The sequence below is a fragment of the Oryctolagus cuniculus genome, chromosome 18 (genome assembly GCF_051225735.1).
Source record: "Oryctolagus cuniculus isolate XC-2025 breed Fujian yellow rabbit chromosome 18, ASM5122573v1, whole genome shotgun sequence".
In the NCBI taxonomy this organism is placed as follows: domain Eukaryota; kingdom Metazoa; phylum Chordata; class Mammalia; order Lagomorpha; family Leporidae; genus Oryctolagus; species Oryctolagus cuniculus.
Window position 1 is genome coordinate 71,407,908 of NC_142884.1, and position 19,563 is coordinate 71,427,470.

At 46.9% G+C, this 19,563-nt stretch overlaps 1 protein-coding gene and 1 long non-coding RNA gene across 3 annotated transcripts in view; one reads left to right on the plus strand and one right to left on the minus strand.

Annotated features, from left to right (window-relative positions):
- The window catches only part of WWOX (WW domain containing oxidoreductase), a 1,024,395-nt gene that overhangs the window by 945,759 nt on the left and 59,073 nt on the right, over window positions 1-19,563 (plus strand). The window lies entirely within an intron of this gene.
- Window positions 2,088-12,511, minus strand: LOC138846586 (uncharacterized). 2 transcript variants are annotated; one of them, XR_011384114.2, is made up of 2 exons: window positions 10,510-12,511; window positions 2,088-7,300 (listed from the first exon to the last, which is right to left on the minus strand). It is a non-coding gene; the product is annotated as an uncharacterized LOC138846586 (long non-coding RNA). The 2 variants fall into 2 exon arrangements; XR_016225499.1 differs by lacking the exon at window positions 10,510-12,511 and adding an exon at window positions 8,164-9,022.

Consider the following 19,563-nt stretch of genomic DNA (forward strand, 5'->3'; position numbering starts at 1 on the left):
TGCCATTTCCAAAGTACTGTTGATTGTATTTTTGATTCCTTTAAAGCCTCCCTAATTGCCTTGTTGATTTCAGACTCCCTGAGAACTCTTCCTAAATGCTCACAGCTTCCCGTAGCATAGGAAAATAAATGATTTATAAGGATGATTTTGGACATGCAAATGAAGCTTTTGAAGAGAGCATAGAACCTCAAGCCTGATGTCATAACAGCCAGATAATCCTGCCATCTTTCATGCTGTGTTTCCCTGGGACCAGGATCTCAGGCATTTTAATGCCTGCATCCAAGTGTAGGGAGTTCCGCCGTTGACCGCATTGAGTCCACTGCGTGGAGAATGTAGCTTGGCCCCTGGCAGACCATTCCCATGTCCTTCTAAGGGGATGAATTCTGAGTGATGACTCTGGCTCTGTTCTTTGGGCCACAGGCAGACACAATGTCCACAGTTCAGACAGCTTCTGAAACTTACCTCCAGTTTAGACAGCAAGGTCCCGAGAAACTCTTGTTCGTCTCTCTAAGGGCATGGTGGAAATCAGCCAGTGTTATGTTATTATTGATAATAGCACCAATAAACATTTTAAACACATTTTTGTGTTTCATGCATTTTAGAATCTTTTGAAGTAGGTAGCATTCTTTGTCTTGTAAATTTCTTTTTTACTGTTTTCAATTTTTTTTTTTTGGTTTTCTATGAAGAGCCAACCACCAAAGAAACCCACAAATGTTGAGTTTGCCTGGATTGATGGCTCTCGGGGCCGGGGGGGGTGATTTTGTCCCCCAGGGACATGTGGTAATAGGGAGAGGGTGCTCTTGGCATGCAGTGAGCAGAGTCCAGGGCTACTGCACAGCATGCCACAAATGCGGAGGACAGCTGCCCATCTCAAGGAACTGGACTGGCAAGAACCCCTGACATGGGGTTCGGGGCAGCCTTGAGATTTAAACGTGGGTCTGGCAGCCTAGAGAGCCTGCAGATCTTCATTGTAACATAATGGCGTTGCCCTGGGCAAACAATTAGCATTCTGACGGAGCTTTTGTCGTCTCTGTTTTGAAGTTGTTAAAAATTGTCACCAAAGGATTAGGTTCTGTCTCCCCCAGGAGAGTGAAGTCTCCCTGGGAGCAGGTGCCCTGCTGGAGTTCTTTTCCTGCAGCTCTGGCGCCTCTTTGAGTACCCAGCATGCAGCAGGGATTTGGTAGGTGTTTGTTGAATGGATGGATAAATGTGCACAAAATTAACTACGATCTCTTCAAAAGCAGTAACTATCCTAAGGGAGTAACAAAACTGTTCCCTGGGGTCTCAGGCAGCAAGGAGATTTCTTTTCCTTCGTGGAGATGAAGCTGAGCTGACTTGATGGGGAGAGCAGGTTTGAGCTGAGGTTGAGATTAAGTGGAGCTTGTGGGGTGGCCGATACTAGGGTGGTATGCATGGAAGCATGGAAAGGCAGGAGCAGAGGATCCACTACTGAATCCCAACTTAGCTCCGCGGTCCACCCTTTTCCAGGACCTTCCAAGGCATGGAAGGCGGACCCTCATGCGTTACAAGGCTGAGGAACCCACACTGCATCCTGTAGGGCAGGCTAAGCTCTGAAGCATTTGGACGCAGGAAGTTGTGCTCAAAACTGCTCTCCAAGAAGGGACAACATGGCCTCTGGGCGTGAGATGTGGGGAGGAGATGGGGTGGGGAAGCCACGTGTGCATCTCCCTTGTCTAGAGAAGACACGAAATAGGCACCTGGCTCATGTGCACTTCTTTCTTCAAAAATAGATTTTTTTCATATGAAAATGTTTTAAAAATTTGTATTTGTGTATATATAAATAAAGTGTTTACTTTTGAATAGGTAATGCCTTGCATGGTTCTAAATCAGAAGTAGAAGATGATAAAGGATTGTGTATATGTGTATCTATTGTGTGTGTGTGTGTGTATAACCTTTGTATATACATGCACACATATGTTTTTCTTTAAATGTCCTTTCCCCTTTCCCCAAGTGTCTCTTTGTTCTCTTGAACCAATGTTATCACTTCCTGTGTGTCTTTCTGGACACCTTATGCGTTTGCAAGACAGTATGTCTAATATATATACACATATATTTTATAGGTACAATTCTTTTAAAGATTTATTTATTTGAAAGTCAGTTACATAGAGAGAGGAGAGAGAGAGAGAGAAAGAGGGCTTCCATCTAATAGTTCACTCCCCAATTGACAGCAACAACTGGAGCTGTGTCAATCCAAAGCCAGGAGCCAGGAGCTTCTTCCAGATTTCCCATGTGGGGGCAGGAGCCCAAAGACTTGGGCCATCTTCTAGTGCTTTCCCATGTGGTAGCAGAGAGCTGGACAGGAAGAGGAGCAGCCAGAACTCGAACCAGCACCCATATGGGATGCTGGCACTGCAGACTGGGGCTTTAACCCACTGCACCACAGCACCGGCCTGTTCCCAGTCTTTTGCTGTGGCACGTAGCCTGCACCAGCATAATTTTCTGTGTGCATGGGTATGTGTGCAAAACTTAGTTCTAGAAGTCGCAGCAATGGCTCAGAGAGTACACTCTTAGGTCGTTTTCACAGACTGTGCCAAATTGCCCTCCCCAGAGGTTGTTCTGATTGACATTGTCACTAAGCAGCGTGGCGTGGTGGGTGTGGCTCTGTTGTCTTGGAGAACACAGGGATGGGAAGCTGCAGTGCCCCCAGTGTGTCCTGGGAGGAGGAATATTTTGGTGGGACCACAGAGGTTGGACTGCAAGAAGGGGAAGATTGGATTCAGGGCAGCAAGATGGCGCAGTAAGCAGCGGTTCTGGTGAAAGTGTACAAGGGCCTGGGAAGAGGGGGAACAGGAGAGACGAGAGGCACGGAGGAGCTTCATCACTGTTGGGCGACTGGTGTTGGGGTGAGGTCAGGAAGGCGCTGATCCGTATTTTGGCACCCTAATGCCATCATCACTAGGAACCAGGAAAGGAGATTGAGGAAGATGACGTTGGTTTTGGCTTGATGAAGATATTCCCACCCACCAGAATGATTTGAACAGGAGCTCAGTGTTCTTTCTGGCAACTCTGCTTTTTCCCCAATCCTACCCAGAAATCTTTCCTGTCACTCCAAATCCATGTGGGTTTGGACAAGCACCTAGTTTTATGAGTTCAGTAATCTACTAATAGCTCAGAGTATAAGAAAAAAAAAAGGTTTCAGAAGCTTAAAAATAAAACCAAACATGTCTTTTAAATACTCCCAGCAACCCAAGCCTGTAAATTCATTATCATTCCTCTGTTACAGGTAAGAAAACCAAGGCTCAGAGAGGTTAAATAGTTTGGCCAGCATCACACAGCTATTAAACAAAGGTATGAAGACTTGGAACCAGTTTCCCTTTAAATCCCAGGCTTTATAACTTAATATAGTGGGATAGAAGGGTCTGGATGCTTACTTCCAAAAGCTGATTTCACTTGACTGGGGAATTCTAATCTTTTAACAGCATCCTATTTATTTCTGAAGTGTTGGGGTGAATTTGCCAAATGTTGCAAAGTGCATTTGTGAGCCAGAAGGATTCGATTTGAAGTCAGGGATAACAGAGCTGAGGTTGGAGGCTAGGTCTCCTCCCATATTTTAGTTTGCAGTGGGACTGGAAAAAGCCCCAAGCATGAAGGTTGTGATTCAACTGCCAGAGCAGTAAGGCCTGGCTGGTGGCTCAGCCCCACGACCACACAAAGACGCCGTTGTTACCCAGGAGGAAGGGAGCTGAGGCGCCACCAACGGGGGCAAATGTCCCTTCTCTGGGTTAGAAACGTGGTTTTCCATTTGCTGGTAAACAGCAGTCCAAGTTCATTGTCCTGACAAACACCCCTGTTCTTCCTTTATGCTGAGAGTTTGCAAGTTAGGATCTTGATAGAATTGCCTCTGAACAATGGGCATTATAAACTGTTGCCTGGTGTATCTCGGCAGGACCCGTGCTACCTTTTAGCCTTGGAAAATAGCAAAACAAGTCTAGCGGAAGGCGGGGAGAAAGGATCAGAGCCCAGGCTTGCAAAATGTCCCATGTAAACCTGGGATTCAGTTTGAAGGTGCTCCCCAGTATTAAAGCATTGTTTAATGAGAGTGCACACTCCCTACTGTGTGGTTACGCAGCTGGGCATACACCTCTCAGTGCCTCAGAATTCCAGTATTGTGCAACCCATCCTCTATGGAACAATCTGGATTTATCAACACAGAGGCCTTAATCACTGTAAAAAATGAGTATTTTTTTAAATATTAAAGTGAATTGCTGGTTTTGTTTTGAAAGCGGCATACTCTAGGTTTAGACTGTGGAAGAATTGCATTGTATCTTTAAAGGCTGCTATATTTATGCTTAAATAATTAGGATGACTTCTACCTGGGCAATTTTCAAAGCTTTCATCGAAAATAAATTCTTAACTGAAATTCATTTCATGTCGGTTGCATCCCAGTATTCCCTGGTGGACTGCTTTCTACTCCTGGCACTGCACAAACCATTTGTTAAAATCTAAAGCCATGCATAAGTTAATCAACTGTTCACTCAATGAATGAAATTGTCTAGCTTTTTCAATGTCTCAAGCCACAAGCTGGGTTCAAAGATAGTTACACTTTGTTCCTCAAAGAGCTCACGGACCACTTGAAGGAGAGGGGTGGCGTGGGTCAGATGGGTGCAGAGTCCAGGCTGCCAGGCCTGATGTGCCACTGCGGTACTCGCTGGCTGAATCACCTGTGCTTCACAGCTTGGTTTCTTGGAGTCTCAGTTTTCTCATCTGCACAAGAGAGACCATTAAGACAGCTCATATTTGTGGAGAGCTTATTCCATGATAGCCCTTTCCACAAATTAGCTGATCTGTCTCTCAGGATAGCCCTGTCAGTTTGCCATGTTACAGACAGAGTGTAGAAAGAGAATTTTGTCTGTTTCATGGGATGCTGGACTCGGAGTTCAAAGCCAGAGCATCCAATTCCCAGTGCTCCTCCCACAGTGCCGAGCAAAATCAGTCATGTAAAGTGCTTGGTACGGTGCCCGTCACTGGCTTAGCCCTCAAAAAGATTTCGTTTTCATTGAACCGTTAAATGCAAAATATTGTGCGACATTATGGTGAACACAACTAATAAAGTGCATTAGTGTTGTAGGCATGGACCATTGTGTAAGGCACAGCTCGGGTGCTGGAAAGAGTGGGTTTCCTTCTTCTGATGGGCAGTGTCAGAGGCCTCCTAGAGACGTGCTTTGAGCTCCGTCTTGAGACCCAGGAGCTCGGTCAAGATGCAGAATAAACTCAGAACACTCAGCTGGCATTGCCCTCCTGGAGCTGTATTTCAGTGGCTGATCTTTGAGGAAGTCAAGAACGGGATAACCAGGGCAACACAAAGCAACCACCAACGAGGCCCTGATGAAGTGCCCCCGCCTTGGGGTTCTGGCAGACTGGGCTGGCAGTCAGCGCCGAGTGGATGCAGGGTCTTTTCTCTCTGGGCCATGGTCAAGCCCACATGCTCGCTGGCGACTCTCCTGGATCTCCATGTTCTCTACACAGTGACAAGCTGCTGTTGGTGTGTCGGCCCAGGATGTCTTGTTGTCTTGCCCTTGAGACAGTGAAAGGGGAAATGGCCAAGTGCTAGCCACAGACCACTGTGGTCTTGGTCTTAAGTAAAACTACTGAGATGCACAGGATATCATGAAAAGGACATTAACGTAATCCTCTGTTGGATAAAGGCAAGTCAGAAGCAGAGCACATGATGGCCAGCAGACTCAGCTGTTTCATTTCGACCTTGAAAAATGGGCTCTGATGAGCACTGGGCCCCAACTCCTAGGTTCTGCTTCCCGAGAGGGGCTGACATCTCCTCCCCAGCTAACCGGGAACGTGATTCCTGGGGACCGCTGCTGCTCTCTCCCTTCCTGCGTGTCCACTGGTGAGATGGAGACACTAAACAGCAAAAGCACCCGTCGTCCTGTGAGGTGCGGACCTTTGAATGAGGTCAGATGCTTGGAAAAAAACAGCTTGCAAATGAGGAAGCAAAGAAAGCCTGGAAGACAGAATGCTGAGGTGTTTCAGAACCAGGGCCCTGTTCAGGGGCGATGCATTAAAGTACTGTTAGTGGGATTTTATACAAGCCGGGCCTAGCAAACACCTCTGTGTAATTTATAGCATTTCACCCGATATCTCTGAATGTCATAATCCCAGAAATGTCTAGAGTGGCGTACAAGGGGGCATCCAGAGCCCATACATCAACTCATGAATGATGGGGCAGTGAGTGATAACCTTGTCATACTTGAAGTCACACAGGAAGGATATATTGAGGTTTTGTTCCTTCCATAGTCTCAGCATCAGGGAATTAACTCAGGGAGTCTTAACTTCTCAAGAACAGGGCGTGGATGATCAAGTCCCGGAGTCTCCTTTTGCTGCCCAGCCAACACTTGCGGACACACACACACATCCCACACACACACACACACACACACACACATCCATCCCACACATGCATCCACATCCCAGCATCCAAGAAGCAAACATTTTAAATCATGACCAGTGGTACTTGAGCTGACTTTATAAATTTGCATTTTTTTAAGAATGCAATGTGGGGAAGTTGAAAGAGTCCATGGAGGCATTGGTTTCAGGCAGAAACACTGTAGGGCCCAGGAACGGGGATGGATCCTGTTTGAGAATAACTCTCTCCATGCAGAACTGTTCACGAGAGACATTCCTGAGAATGCCACATTGGTGTCCAGCCAGTGGCGTTTCGTGCTTGAAACGATAGTCTGTACCCAGCACATGATTTGGAGATGGGCTGGGTGCTCCTCGGGAATGTTCCGAGTTTGTGTGTCCTGGCAACACCCTTTCTATAGTGCCTCTGTCTCTCTCTGTCCCTCAAACCTCCCTTTTCTCTAAAAAAAAAAAAAAAAAAAAAAAAAGAAGAAGAAGAAGAAGAAATCATCCTTTAAGACCATGCTAAATTATTACTTACATTGTCGTACAAAACACAGAAAACCCCAGCTCTGGAAGCAGACTTCGGCATGGCCTGCAGCTGTTAAGCGCACTCAGGCTCTTTAAACCTACATTCAGTTTTGCACATGCTCCTTGTGCTGATGTCAGTGGCCCTTCCAAGAGAGAGCGTCCCAATTATTTAGGTGGCCAAGAGAAACAGCTTTAATTCTTTATCACATAAATATGCTTCAAGCCGTGATTTAAACCAGATGGATGAGAACTGGATCCGTGGTGGGGCTTCCTGGCCCATCCGGGGAGTTTCTGCCTGCTTGGTTGTTGCCTGGGTCTGTTCCGCCCCTTGGATCTTCCCCGTCCTGGCAGGCACACGGCTGCGCGAGATTTTCCTTCTGGCTTTTGTAGGGAGCTTTTAAAACGAAACCGCATCTGTGTAAGTGACCTTTCTAGGGTTGTTTCTGCTCTCTTCGTCTTACATAAAGCCCCTGCTAACTTAGCATGGTGCGCGCCCGAGTTTATTTTCTTTTTAACAACTTTATTTATGTAATTAAGTAAATACAGCCAGACATTTTATTGATCTAATGAAACGCACATCATGGTTTCTGTGTCCTTTCTACTCCCGACCTTGCCCTGCGCTGTTGTGGATCTGAAAGACCATTGAACGACTTTGCCCCTTTCCACATTTGAGCTCCCCCTCCAGGTTAATAGGGAACCCCAACACCTGCTTCCTGAAAGAGAGTGGTGGCTGGCATTGCTACTGACCCGTGACACCAGCCCACACGGTGGGAGGGAAAAGAGATCCTTATAAAATGGGGTGCAGTTTCTAATGGGAAGGTAGAACACAGGTGGTTCTCATTTTACTACATTTAAACTGCAGCTCCTTCCATGTGTCTTTCTCTTCCTTTCATTCCATTTTTTTTATTGTTCTAATGAAGAGCAAGGTGCAGTCTTTTGGATGATATACAACATGGGCTTAGAGAAGCTAAGCACAACTATGTATCTCCACTATCCTTGCCCACGACTCACACTAGGGAGTTGTATATTGTATCAATAATTTTAAAGGCTGGCAAATGTGCTACCAGTTTGTGAAGTTTTCCTGATGGTCACTGGTCAAACATATTGCTTAGCTGGGCATGCAGAATCGGTATGAAACACAAGAGTGCTGAAGTGATGTTGGTCGTTGCTCAGCAGACGTTTCTTTCCAAAGCCTTGACAACAAAAGAATTAGAAAACCGTAGGGGTAGGATTTGTTTGGCAAAGGCCAGTATTTACCTTGATGAGTTCAGACAAGTCCTCAGGAAGGCAAATTTTAGGAGCAGGTGAATGAACCAGTCTTAGGCTAGACTGTCTAAGCAAAACTCAAGGAGGAGATTCGTTCATATCGGCCACAGCCGGATCTGGTAGTCTCCGGAAAGGACCTGTGTTCTGAACACGGTATGGACTGATCTGGGGGAGGCCACATCTTGCCACTGTCAACAGATGAAATAGTTAGAATTCCCTGATAGTCTGTTCACACATACACAGAGTAAGGTCAGGGTTACTTCAAGAGGATCATATTCTTATTGACATTTTCTGAGGGAAACTGGGCTCCGAGAAGTAAGATCACATGGTGCTGAGTGGGGGGATTCGGGATTCCAGGGCTGCTCTGATTACCCATTCTGTTCACTTGGCGTGTGATGTCCTAATAGCCTCCATCAGGGACAGCGTAGAAAATGGACAGCAGTGGCATCGCCCCCGCAAGTGGACTGAATGCTGACAATAGTGGGTTCAAAACAGTTCTAGGCCGGCGCCGCGGCTCACTAGGCTAATCCTCCGCCTAGCGGCGCCGGCACACCGGGTTCTAGTCCCGGTCGGGGCGCCGGATTCTGTCCCGGTTGCCCCTCTTCCAGGCCAGCCCTCTGCTGTGGCCCGGGAGTGCAGTGGAGGATGGCCCAGGTGCTTGGGCCCTGCACCCCATGGGAGACCAGGAAAAGCACCTGGCTCCTGGCTCCTGCCATCGGATCGGTGCGGTGCGCCGGTCGCAGCGCGCCGGCCGTGGCGGCCATTGGAGGGTGAACCAACGGCAAAGGAAGACCTTTCTCTCTGTCTCTCTCTCTCACTGTCCACTCTGCCTGTCAAAAAAAAAAAAAAAAAAAAAAAAAAAAAAACAGTTCTGCGTGGTTAGACAAGAGCTGCTCTCATTTGAAAATTAGGATAATTTGAAATGGAATCGAGGACTTAGGCTGGTCATTGAATTTATTTTTCTCTTACAAAAAAAAAAAAGAACTACAAATAAGTAAGACATATGTGCATGTTTAGACCAATTCAAGCTGTGCTACTATCGACTCATTAACTTTGTTAGGGAAAAATGTAATTATATTTATGTATGTGTGTGTAACTTTTATACATATGTTTCAATTTATATACATTGTTCTACATCTTTCATTTCCCCTTATTTTATAGATTCTCTTTCAATTTCTGTTTGTCTACTTAAGTCTTTTAGATGACTGCCTATACCGTCATTTGTTTATTTAATTATCTATTAAGAGATATTTAAATAATTTCTAATCTTTAATTACTGTAATCTGTGATTCAGTGAATATCCTTCAACGTGGATCTTGGCCTTCTTTGGCATGTACCTCAGTTGAGTAAATTCTAGACACCCAGATTTTGGATAGTTGTTAAAAAAAAAATTGACTCCTAACATGTTCTCACTTGTCCAGCAAATTTAAGTATCAGTGTTCTACACCCATTTAAAATAATATTAACAACCAGTGGTGTGAAAAATGTTTTTTCAACCAGGATTTTTAAATTTGACTTTGCAGTTATGAGTGAGGTTGGGTAGCTTTTTTATACTTTTATTGGCCATTTGCATTTCTTCTTTTTCTAAACTGTCTTTTATGTTCTTTTTCCAAGTTTCTATTAGATTATTCTCACTTATTGGTGATGAAAGCTGTGTGGAGATAAAGGAAACCAGTCCGTCACCATCTGTTGTAAATATTTTTCTGTTTGTCACTTGTTGGCCACTTTGTGATTTTTGTATCCATGCAGCACTTTTAATTTTATGTGTTCAAATATAGTTTGACTACACTGTGGGCTTGGGAGAGTATCGTTTAAATCTTGAGTTTCATAGGCAAGCCCGTGTCTGCCCACCAGTTTGCCTGGATGGGGAATATTTGTGCCTGAATGTTCCCAGGTACCCAGTGTCTTGAGGGTGTCCTGTCATTCCTGGGCCATTTCTGACCTGCATGCGAAATCGTTACTGATAGAAAAGTAGCAAAAGCAGGGTCAGTAGAGGAACACTGACCTTCTGCCCTGACTGGTGGTGGCCCGAGCAGGGATTTCAGAGACAGGCCAGAGCCGGATCCCTCACCCAGTCCTGTCTCGTGCTGTGACCTGGGGCAGGCAGCAGACTCAACGTCTCGAAGCCTCCACTCCCTGATACACAGCGGAAGTAATGCACCCCTCAAGCCAGCAGCTCCCCAGACAAGAGCCAGGCCTATGCCAGGCTGGGGACTTCTGTCCAGAATACAGGTTAATCCTGTTTGTCATATGTAGCATGCACTTACGTATCCAAACTCTCGAAGCTGTAAGAGATATTAAATAAATCAATTAAATTAGATTAATTCTCCCGATTACCTTATAGGAGGCTGGGGGCGCCTGAGTAGAAGCTGTTGTGACACTCTGTTCCCATGGAGTGAGTTGAAATTCTCCTTGCCAGATAATTCGTTTCATTAATAGGAATATCCTCGAGCCGCAGGAAGGAAATTCCTTGAATTTTCCGGATCTCCGTGGCAGGCACACGCAATGTCTAGTGCTTGCCTTCCAGTGATGCGGTGTTTTCATTCTGCAGTGCCGGCGTTAATACCTCTGGCCTCCACGTCCACGCTAGGCCTGCACCTCCTAGAAGAAAACGAGGGTGTCAGTTCAGCACAGACCAAGGCCAGTCCTCAGCAGAATGAAAAGTCCTGCGTGTTCGCTTTAAATTTAACACGCGTTCCATTGGTATTTGTTTTTATCATCACTGATCAGTTGGGGATGTATTAGTCAATGAAGTGTTTACAGATGTCATTCGCTTGAGAATGTTCTAGAAGATCAGAAAGTTTAGGACGCTCTTCAAGTTGTGTCCTTCCTCTCAGGGTGATGTGTTGGACCCAGACATTATCCCAAGGCAAAATTGCATCATTTTTTCCAAAGTATTTGTTTGTCCCTTAGCTGTTTGTGTTGACATTTTCACCTTTGACTCTGACTTGTCATAGTGGAAAAGACTGTCGGGGTGTTAGGGACAGAAGAGGGGGGCCATGGCTTCTCCTAGCTTCTCCTCCCTTCGCCTCCCGCCTCCTCCTTGTGTCCTTAATGACTTCCAGGTGTGCCTGCTGGGTCAGGCTCCTGGCCCCCATCCTGGGGATGCTGGGTCGGTGCCTCCACAAACACAAGGCCCAAGTTGAGGGGTGGGGGACGTGACACAAGCGCAACATCAGGAGAAGCAGGGGAAAAAAAAAACTTTGAAGTTTTACGGATGAAATTGTAAAAATAACTCTGGATGAAGACAGACCCGTTTACATTCCAAGCAAGGAAAGCGTTTAACGGGCACGGTTTCCCGGGACCTGGTGGGTTCTTGGTAATGCCTTTCAGTGTGGTGATTGAAAGCCGTCGGCTGGGTTTCACGGCAGGGGCCGAGGCCCCAAGTGATTCCCGAGAAGATTGCGGGTGCCTTCCAAGTACCCTCCAGGGTTTTTCTTGGATGCCCCACTTTGCAAAGGCCAGGCATTGTTTCAGGGAGTTGTTCACGCGGGGGAAGGATTTATGCTGTGAGAGCAAGGTGCTGCCGCACTCATAGGAAAATGTGCAATTAGCCCCTGAGTCTGGGGCTTGGAGAGGAAGCCGTTGGCTCGCTTCTCGGCCTGGGGGTCTCCGTGATCCAGGAGGGGACCCTGTGAGCCTGTGCCTGGTGCTTCCTTCTCCGCAGTGCCAGCCCCCCTGGTCTTAGCCTTCCCGCCGCAGTTTGAGTCTCAGCTCCTTCCTCCATGCAGTCTCGCCTGTCGCTTTGCTCATCTCCTTGCTCTAGGAAGTGTTGTCTCCTCATTGCTGTGGTCCCAACGCCACGGACAGCTTAGAGGACACAGACGCTGCGTCAGACCTGGCTGAGAAGCCTGGCCGTGCCCCTTTCCAGAGTGACCTGGATAGGTAGGTTCCCCTGACTCTCAGCTTTGCCCCTGACACACGGGCTGACTGCGCCTGGCCGCTCTCTCAGCCTCCCAACGCAGCGGCGTCTCGTCACACGTACTTGTGCAGCTGTCTCCACCACACTCTGCGTTAGAGGGAGCCGGGCCTCTGCACCGCAAGACTCGCATTCATTCCTCTTGGATTCTGCAGTCCAGCCCCGACCCTGCGCACAGTAGGTACTCAGCTGATGCAGGAGGACGAGCGAAGTTTCCAGAGATGTCTTCGAGATACTCAGTTCCCAGATCCGAAAGTGGGACAACCAAGGAGAAATCCCCAGGGCAGAGCGCACGGGCGGACCTTGCGCCCATGACCTTCCTCGCCTGAAATGTTACAGAAACTGCCCTGAATGGAGATAGATGGGCCCCTCAGCACGCACACACCCTGCCGTCTCAGCCACTGGCTGCCCAAGCCCCATTCCCCCCGTCTCTGCCAAGTAATAATAGTAACTCATAATAATAGTTCAAAATAATAATAATCGTACCTGGGATTTATATATCAGCGCACCTCCTAAGAGGGCAAATAAACCATTTTACACGGTGTGGAGAGAAAGGCCGATCTGGATACGGCCGCTGACCCAGTGAAGGCAGGGAAGGTTGACAGGCAAGCTGCACGTACCGGAGCAAACCCTTGGTGCCCTGTTGGCATGGAGGGGTCGGCTTTAAGGCTGTTCTCTCGGTTTTACTTGAACTGCCAAGTGAATTACTGCAACACATTTGCCTGCAAATAATTTGACATCTAGTGCTAGCGAGCTGCTTCATATTTTTCAAGGCATGCCAGCTTGAAATTTTTGCAAAAAAAAAAAAAAACTCTTTTTTTTTAAACTGATGTCTGAACTTGGTTCTTTATGATCAAGTGTGGAAATTATATGGACTTCTTTTTTAAAGACCACAGGAAAAAATAAAAAAGCATTCTGTGTATCTGTGGAAACGTTTTTAAGTTCCCCGAATAATAAAGTAAGTTTTATGGCCTTTGCTTCTGAAAACTGACTTTTGCCGGAATGATTGGCACGCATCCTGGGGAGGAGGCAGAGGGATACAAGAGGCAGAAGGCACTTGGACCGCATCTGTGGCATTTGCCCAAATGACATCTGAGACAGCTTCTAAAACTCGCATTAGTCACGTGACTGTGCTAGGGCCCCTCCTGAGCCCCTCCCCAGGAACTGTTTGGGAGAAGGAAAGCTGTGATTCCTCAAGCAGGGACTTTGACATTTCTAGATCACCGAGCCCCAGCGCTGGTTCAGACCCGGGCTGCCGACCAGCGGAGCAGTCCTGCGCTGTCAGCACCATGGCGCCTGGTACAGCACTTTTGGGTTTTGCACCCTTACCGTGCCCTACGGCCTCAACTCTGTTGGAAGCATTAAGCTCCTTACCTGTCTCATGTCGTGTACGGGACTTTAACTGCAGTTCCAAAAGCTGGCAAAGTGTGTCCGTCCTACCCAACAGCATCCTGGCTTGGTGGCTGTATGAAAACCGGGCTTGCAGTCTTCCATGACACGCGAGCTCTGGGCAGTCTCACGTGCAGTGGGGTGGCTGACGAGTCCCTGGCCCCGCTGCGTTCTCTGGGAGGTGACGCGTGTGGTGGCCTTGCTCTCGGCCTCTCCCTCCGTCTGTATGGAGGGAGTAAGAGGTGCAGCTCCTCCCACCCCGAGGATCCCCTGCGCTCTGATGACGCGGCGGTTTTCGCTGGGTGCTCTTGGACCCTGCAGCACTGGCACCTGAGAAGCTTCTCGATTTCCCCTGAACTGCACAGACCTCTCCCTCACCGGGACCGCCTTAGGAGACAGCAGCAGCGTGGCCGGGCATTAGGAACCGCCCACAATTCCTGCTAGATTGACGGGCAGTCGGCTTGGCTTCAGGGAGCATCTCTCTGACACGCAGCGAGACACTGTCTTTTATCTGTTAAACGTGGTTTTCAGGATGGGCTCTGCAGAGACACCCATGTCTGCTTGTTTCATTAAGGCCGATGATTTCCCTTCTGGCTAAGTCAGTCAGTCTCTCTCTCTCTCTCTCTCTCTCTCTCTGTCTGTCTGTCTCATTAAGATTTACTTCATTTATTTGAAAGGGTAACAGGGAGAGAGAGACATCTCCTGCTGGTTCACTCCCTAAATGGTCACAGTGGCCGGGCTGGGCCAGGAGCTGGGAGCTGCATCTGGGTCTGCCATGGTGGTAGAGGCCTGAGAGCTTGGACCACATTCTGCTGCCTTCCCGGGTCGTAAGTGGAGCAGCCTGAGCTCAAACCGGCCCCCATATGGGATTATGTGCTCTGGGCTGCAGGCAGCGCCTTCATCTGCCATGCCACAGAGCCGGCCCCAGTCCACGTGGGCCTGAAAATGAGCAAATTGACACTTAGCTGGCCGTCCTAACTGTCACTCGGATAGTTACCTTGCATCCCGTTTGTGTGTTTTTGCTGTGCGTCTCCACCAGTAAGGATGCAGGTGCCTGGGAACAAGGAAAGACATGCCCTGACCTCTGACTCCCAACAGCGGGAGATGGAAAGCAGGCGAAGACAGCAGACTCTGGCTGACAAAGGGCCTTCGCATGATGACAGCAACCGTTTCCAGTCATCTCGTCTCAATCAGAGAGATTTACAGAACAGGGTCTTCACAAGACCAAGTTCTCTAAATTTGAAAATACAAATAAAAAAGGCCCCTGAGAAAGTTTGAGATCCAAATACCAGGTGACAGTTCCTTCTCTGTATTCGGTGGGAAGGACGCAGTGTGCGTCAGCGAGTGGTGGCTGTTGTGGTGGGCCTGCCTGGTGGGGGACAGAGGGCCCCAGGTCAGCACCCCGGGTGCTAGCGAGAGCAGCCAGGAAGGCGGGGCTTGGCCCAGTGGGCTCACCTGTGTCTTCTGCTCCATTGCTTCCTCTTCTTTTTCTTCTCTTGCTCCTCTCTCTTCCACCTCCCCCCCATCGTTGAATCATCCAATGCACAGGTGCCTGCGGAGCGCTTGGCCTGTGTCAGGCCATGGTGGAGAGATGTTCCAGGTGTGGAGGTGACCGAGCACATGTGGCCTCTGAGGCTCCCAGAGCTCCCATTTTGGTGGTGACACAAGCAGCAGTCAAGGACGTCAGCAGTACCTGAGATACCCTCGGGTGGTGACGTGAGCCCCCGCCCCGAGTGTGTCGAAAAGGCCAGTGCAGTAGCCAGTTGGAGTGACATGGCTTCCGTGCTGTGCGGGAGCTGGTTGTGCCAGCAGGGCTCCCTTGTCCCATCTCTCGTATTCAGGGTCATCGTGTTGAGGACTTGAATTCAGCAGCAGATGGAATGTTTACTCCATGAAAATGGGCAAGTGCAAAGCGATCCCTGAAACGCTCACCAGAGCATCCCTGGATGGCAGCTGGGACGGGCGATACTTGAGCTTAATCTTTTGAGTTTCGGCATAAAAAGAAGAGCCCTCCCTTTTTTCTTTGTCTCTTTGAATCAGTTTGTCTCAAAACATTTCATTAAGGTTATTAGAAATGCAAGAAGTATCTTGATCTGTTATTTCTTTAATGACATTTTGGAGATGACAAAAAAAAATAAGGGAGGGAAGCACTCATACATGTGCAAAGGACTATTTTTCGAGGAGGCTGGTCTTCGAAATTAAGTGCTCCACTTCAGGTCGCCGCACATTTTATGGTTTCTCTCCACCCCTCTCTCCCAGTTGAGGTCTTTCTCTACACTTTGTGGGGAGGCCCCAAACCTGTCAGTAGATATTATAAAAACTGTGACCACCTAACACATTAGATGTCTTTAAATTATTTGCTGTACTAAAACATCCGTGTATTTCTTGAATTTTAATTGTGCCTGATGATCAATCATTGTAACAGCTGCATGGGAGATTTTTATGACCTACCTGAGTGGTGGTGTGCTCTGTGGTTCAGCTAAGTGGGTGCTTGGACTTTGGTGAGTTTTATTAGCTGGTTAGGACCGTTTGAGTGGCTTCTGTTGGAATTTTATTCCCGATACCAATGGTGATTTATTTGGAGCCTTTAGAAAAAAATAGTTTCGATGATGATAAAAATTGGGTTAATAATAAGGGCAATAAATAGAATAATAGCCAATATGTGTGGAGTGCTTACGTTGTCCCAGCCTCTAGCCTCTGTGTGTGTTACCTCATTTGGACCTCATACAGGCCTGTGACATCCATGCTGTGTTTGCTTGGTTTTAACCATGAGAAACTGGGGCACAGAGGCAGTAGGTAACTGGCCCAATAGTACCTAGCAATTTAGTGTCCTCAGCCAGTGTCCGAGTTTCCATCTTTTTTTTTATTATTATTATTTTTTGACAGGCAGAGTGGACAGTGAGAGAGAGAGACAGAGAGAAAGGTCTTCCTTTTGCCGTTGGTTCACCCTCCAATGGCCGCCGTGGCTGGCGCGCTGTGGCCGGCTCACCACACTGATCTGAAGCCAGGAGCCAGGTGCTTCTCCTGGTCTCCCATGGGGTGCAGGGCCCAAGCACTTGGACCATCCTCCACTGCACTCCCTGGCCACAGCAGAGAGCTGTCCTGGAAGAGGGGCAACCGGGACAGAATCCGGCGCCCCGACTGGGACTAGAACCCGGTGTGCCGGAGCCGCAAGGCGGAGGATTAGCCTAGTGAGCCGCGGCACCGGCCGAGTTTCCATCTTTTGACATGAAGCCCGTGCACCTAGACACCAGGAGACGACACCGGTATTCTTCCAGATAGCATCGGTGTTTGGCTCGGACACAGCAGGATTTGCATCCCAGCTCTTACGCTTTTCCAACTACGTGGCATTGAGTAATCCTGAACTCCCAGGAGTTCAGTTCCTTCCTTCCGCTGAGGGATGGGGCATTGATAAGACCTGTCTGCCTGCAAAAGTTGTTTGGGAAATCCAGGAAAGAGGCTTGGCCATGCCTCTCAGTTGCTCAGTGCTGCTCGTTGCCATGTTCGGGGGGAGCTGGGACATGCTGAAGACGCAGAGAGATAATGACGTGCGTCAAGGACGTGGTATCATTTCTCCCACTTGGTAGGATGTGGATGCTGGTTCCTTTTCTGCTGTAGAGTAGCTTCTTGTTTGAAACATGATTTGACTGCATTTTGAAATGCATTTTAAACTCTTCTTGCGTGGAAAGGGAATATTTCTTAGCCAAAACAATTCCCCTAGTTTTGAATTTGAAACATTAAAACCATGCTTTATCTCTCTCCTGAACCTTATAGAATTTTATTAATTTATCTAATTCACTTCTGTACCTGCATTTGCCTATATGTGAGAACTTGTTCTAGATTTTGTTGAAAGTTGCTTTTTGCTGTAGGTTGGAGTTTGTTGAAAGGGTATTAATGCATTATTTACTAGAACTAATTAAATTTTCATGTCATTTCTTTATTTACTTGTTTTTATTCTCTATCAATGTAATTTATTACAATAACAAATTAAAGAACAACTTTATGATCCTATAAATGATGCCAAAAAGACATTTGCTCAACTTCAGCAGGAGTTGTCAAACCAACCAACCAGCAACAACAGTAGCAACAATAGCTTGAAGGAAAATACAGAGGGAAGAAAGTCCTTCCAACATCGTAGAGAAAGTTATGTAGACAAAGCTACTGTAGATATTATTCTAAACAGTGAGATAGCATGATGATTTGCATTTGCATCAGAAAGCAGACAAGAATATTCACCGGGGCCAGCACCATGGCTCACTTGGTTAATCCTCCACCTGTGACGCTGGCATCCCATATGGGCGCCGGGTTCTAGTCCTGGTTGCTGGTGTGGCCCAGGAGGGCAGTGGAGGATGGCCCAAGTGCTTGAGCCCCTGCACCTGCATGGGAGACCAGGAGGAGACACCTGGCTCCTGGCTTCGGATCAGCACAGTGCCTGCCGTAGCGGCCATTTGGGTAGTAAACCAACAGAAAGAAGACCTTTATCTCTGTCTTTCTCTCATTGTCTATAACTCTACCTGCCAAATAAATTTTTAAAAAATAGAAAAAAGAATAAAAAAAGAATATTCACCATATTAATTAATATTCACATGAGTTTAGAAGATTTAACAAAAACACAGGGAGTCAAAAAGATAATAGGAAGAATCAATAGAATTTTTCATCTTAAAATTATATAATTAAGAATCCTAGAGAAGCTAAATATTCTGGTACAAACTATTAGCAGCAAGTGAACTTGAAGAGTTGCCTAACATAAGGTAAATATTACCAATCAATTGATTTTCCCCGTAGTAGATGTAATTAAAGATGGAGACACCAGAAAACCCCACTCAGAATATTAACAAAAATATACAAGGTTTCAGAATCAGTTTTGAAAAGCAATTGAATATATATAAGAAAATAATATAATTTGTTGAAGGACATTTTAAAAAATCGCTTGCTTTCCACAATGACACAATATAATTTATCCATAAAATATCTTCAAAAATGAGGATCAGTCAGCAAAAGCTAAACTTTGGAGTGAGAGTATCTTTCAACTCATAATTCGTTTGCAAGATAAACGTTGATAGGTCATGGAGTTTTTTTTTAACTATAGTGCCGTGCTATGTTTTATCTGAGTTTGAATACAACTAGTAACTTGCATTTCCAAATAAGTCTGTAATGTGAAGTAGGCTTACGAGTTTGTTGGCTGAGCTCTAGGTTCTCTGGCACACAGCACAGAGGAAGCATGAAGGGGGTCTTTTGCACCTTTGTTTCCTAGCAAAGAGCCACTTCTGCTTGGGGTATCAGACTGCTCCCGAAGAAGCTCTCCCACTGGGGGAGACTCCCCTGATGCCTGTTCCTCGGCCTGCCTTGAGTTCCCTCCTGGAGGCCTCTGTTACAGGTCCCGCTCCTCCGGAATGGGCTTCAAGCCCCTGGAGATTGCTGCGTCTGCTCCCACAGCTGATGAGTGTGCCATTGGAGAAGGGCTTTGGTATCTGGAATCAGAACAAGTTCTGAAAACGTATCGCTCATAGTTGGAGCAAACCTTCTAACTCGTCTGAAACCTCGCAACTCCAGTGTCTCCCTTCAGGCCTCTTTCACTGACTCATTCTTACTTGAAATTTTAATTAACATAATTGATGACTGATGTGCAGTCTTCAGAAATGACAAGCTCCCTTGTGTGCTTTACCTGGTTCCTTTCAGTGATAACATGTTGCAAATCTACTCTGCAGTGTCACAACCAGAGTGCTGACATGTCTAGAACGCAATACCTTATTCAGAGTTCCCATTTTACATGTACTCAGGTGTACACATGTATGTAGGTCTGTCTGTGTGGTTCCGTACACTGTCATCAGATGTCTAGGTTCCTCTATCTAGAACCTCGGTCAAGACATTGCTGTAATTTTAATATAACTTAAATCTGTATGTTTAACAATAAGATTTTAGTAAGTTTAGGGAGAGCTCACATATTTACCATGTTGAGTCTTAGAGTTTATGGGCATGGTATGTCGTTCCATCTATTTAACGTACACTCATTGAGTATATACCTGTGTATTTCATTTTCTTTTGAGTGACTGTAGATGGAATTGTGCTTTTAATTTCCCATG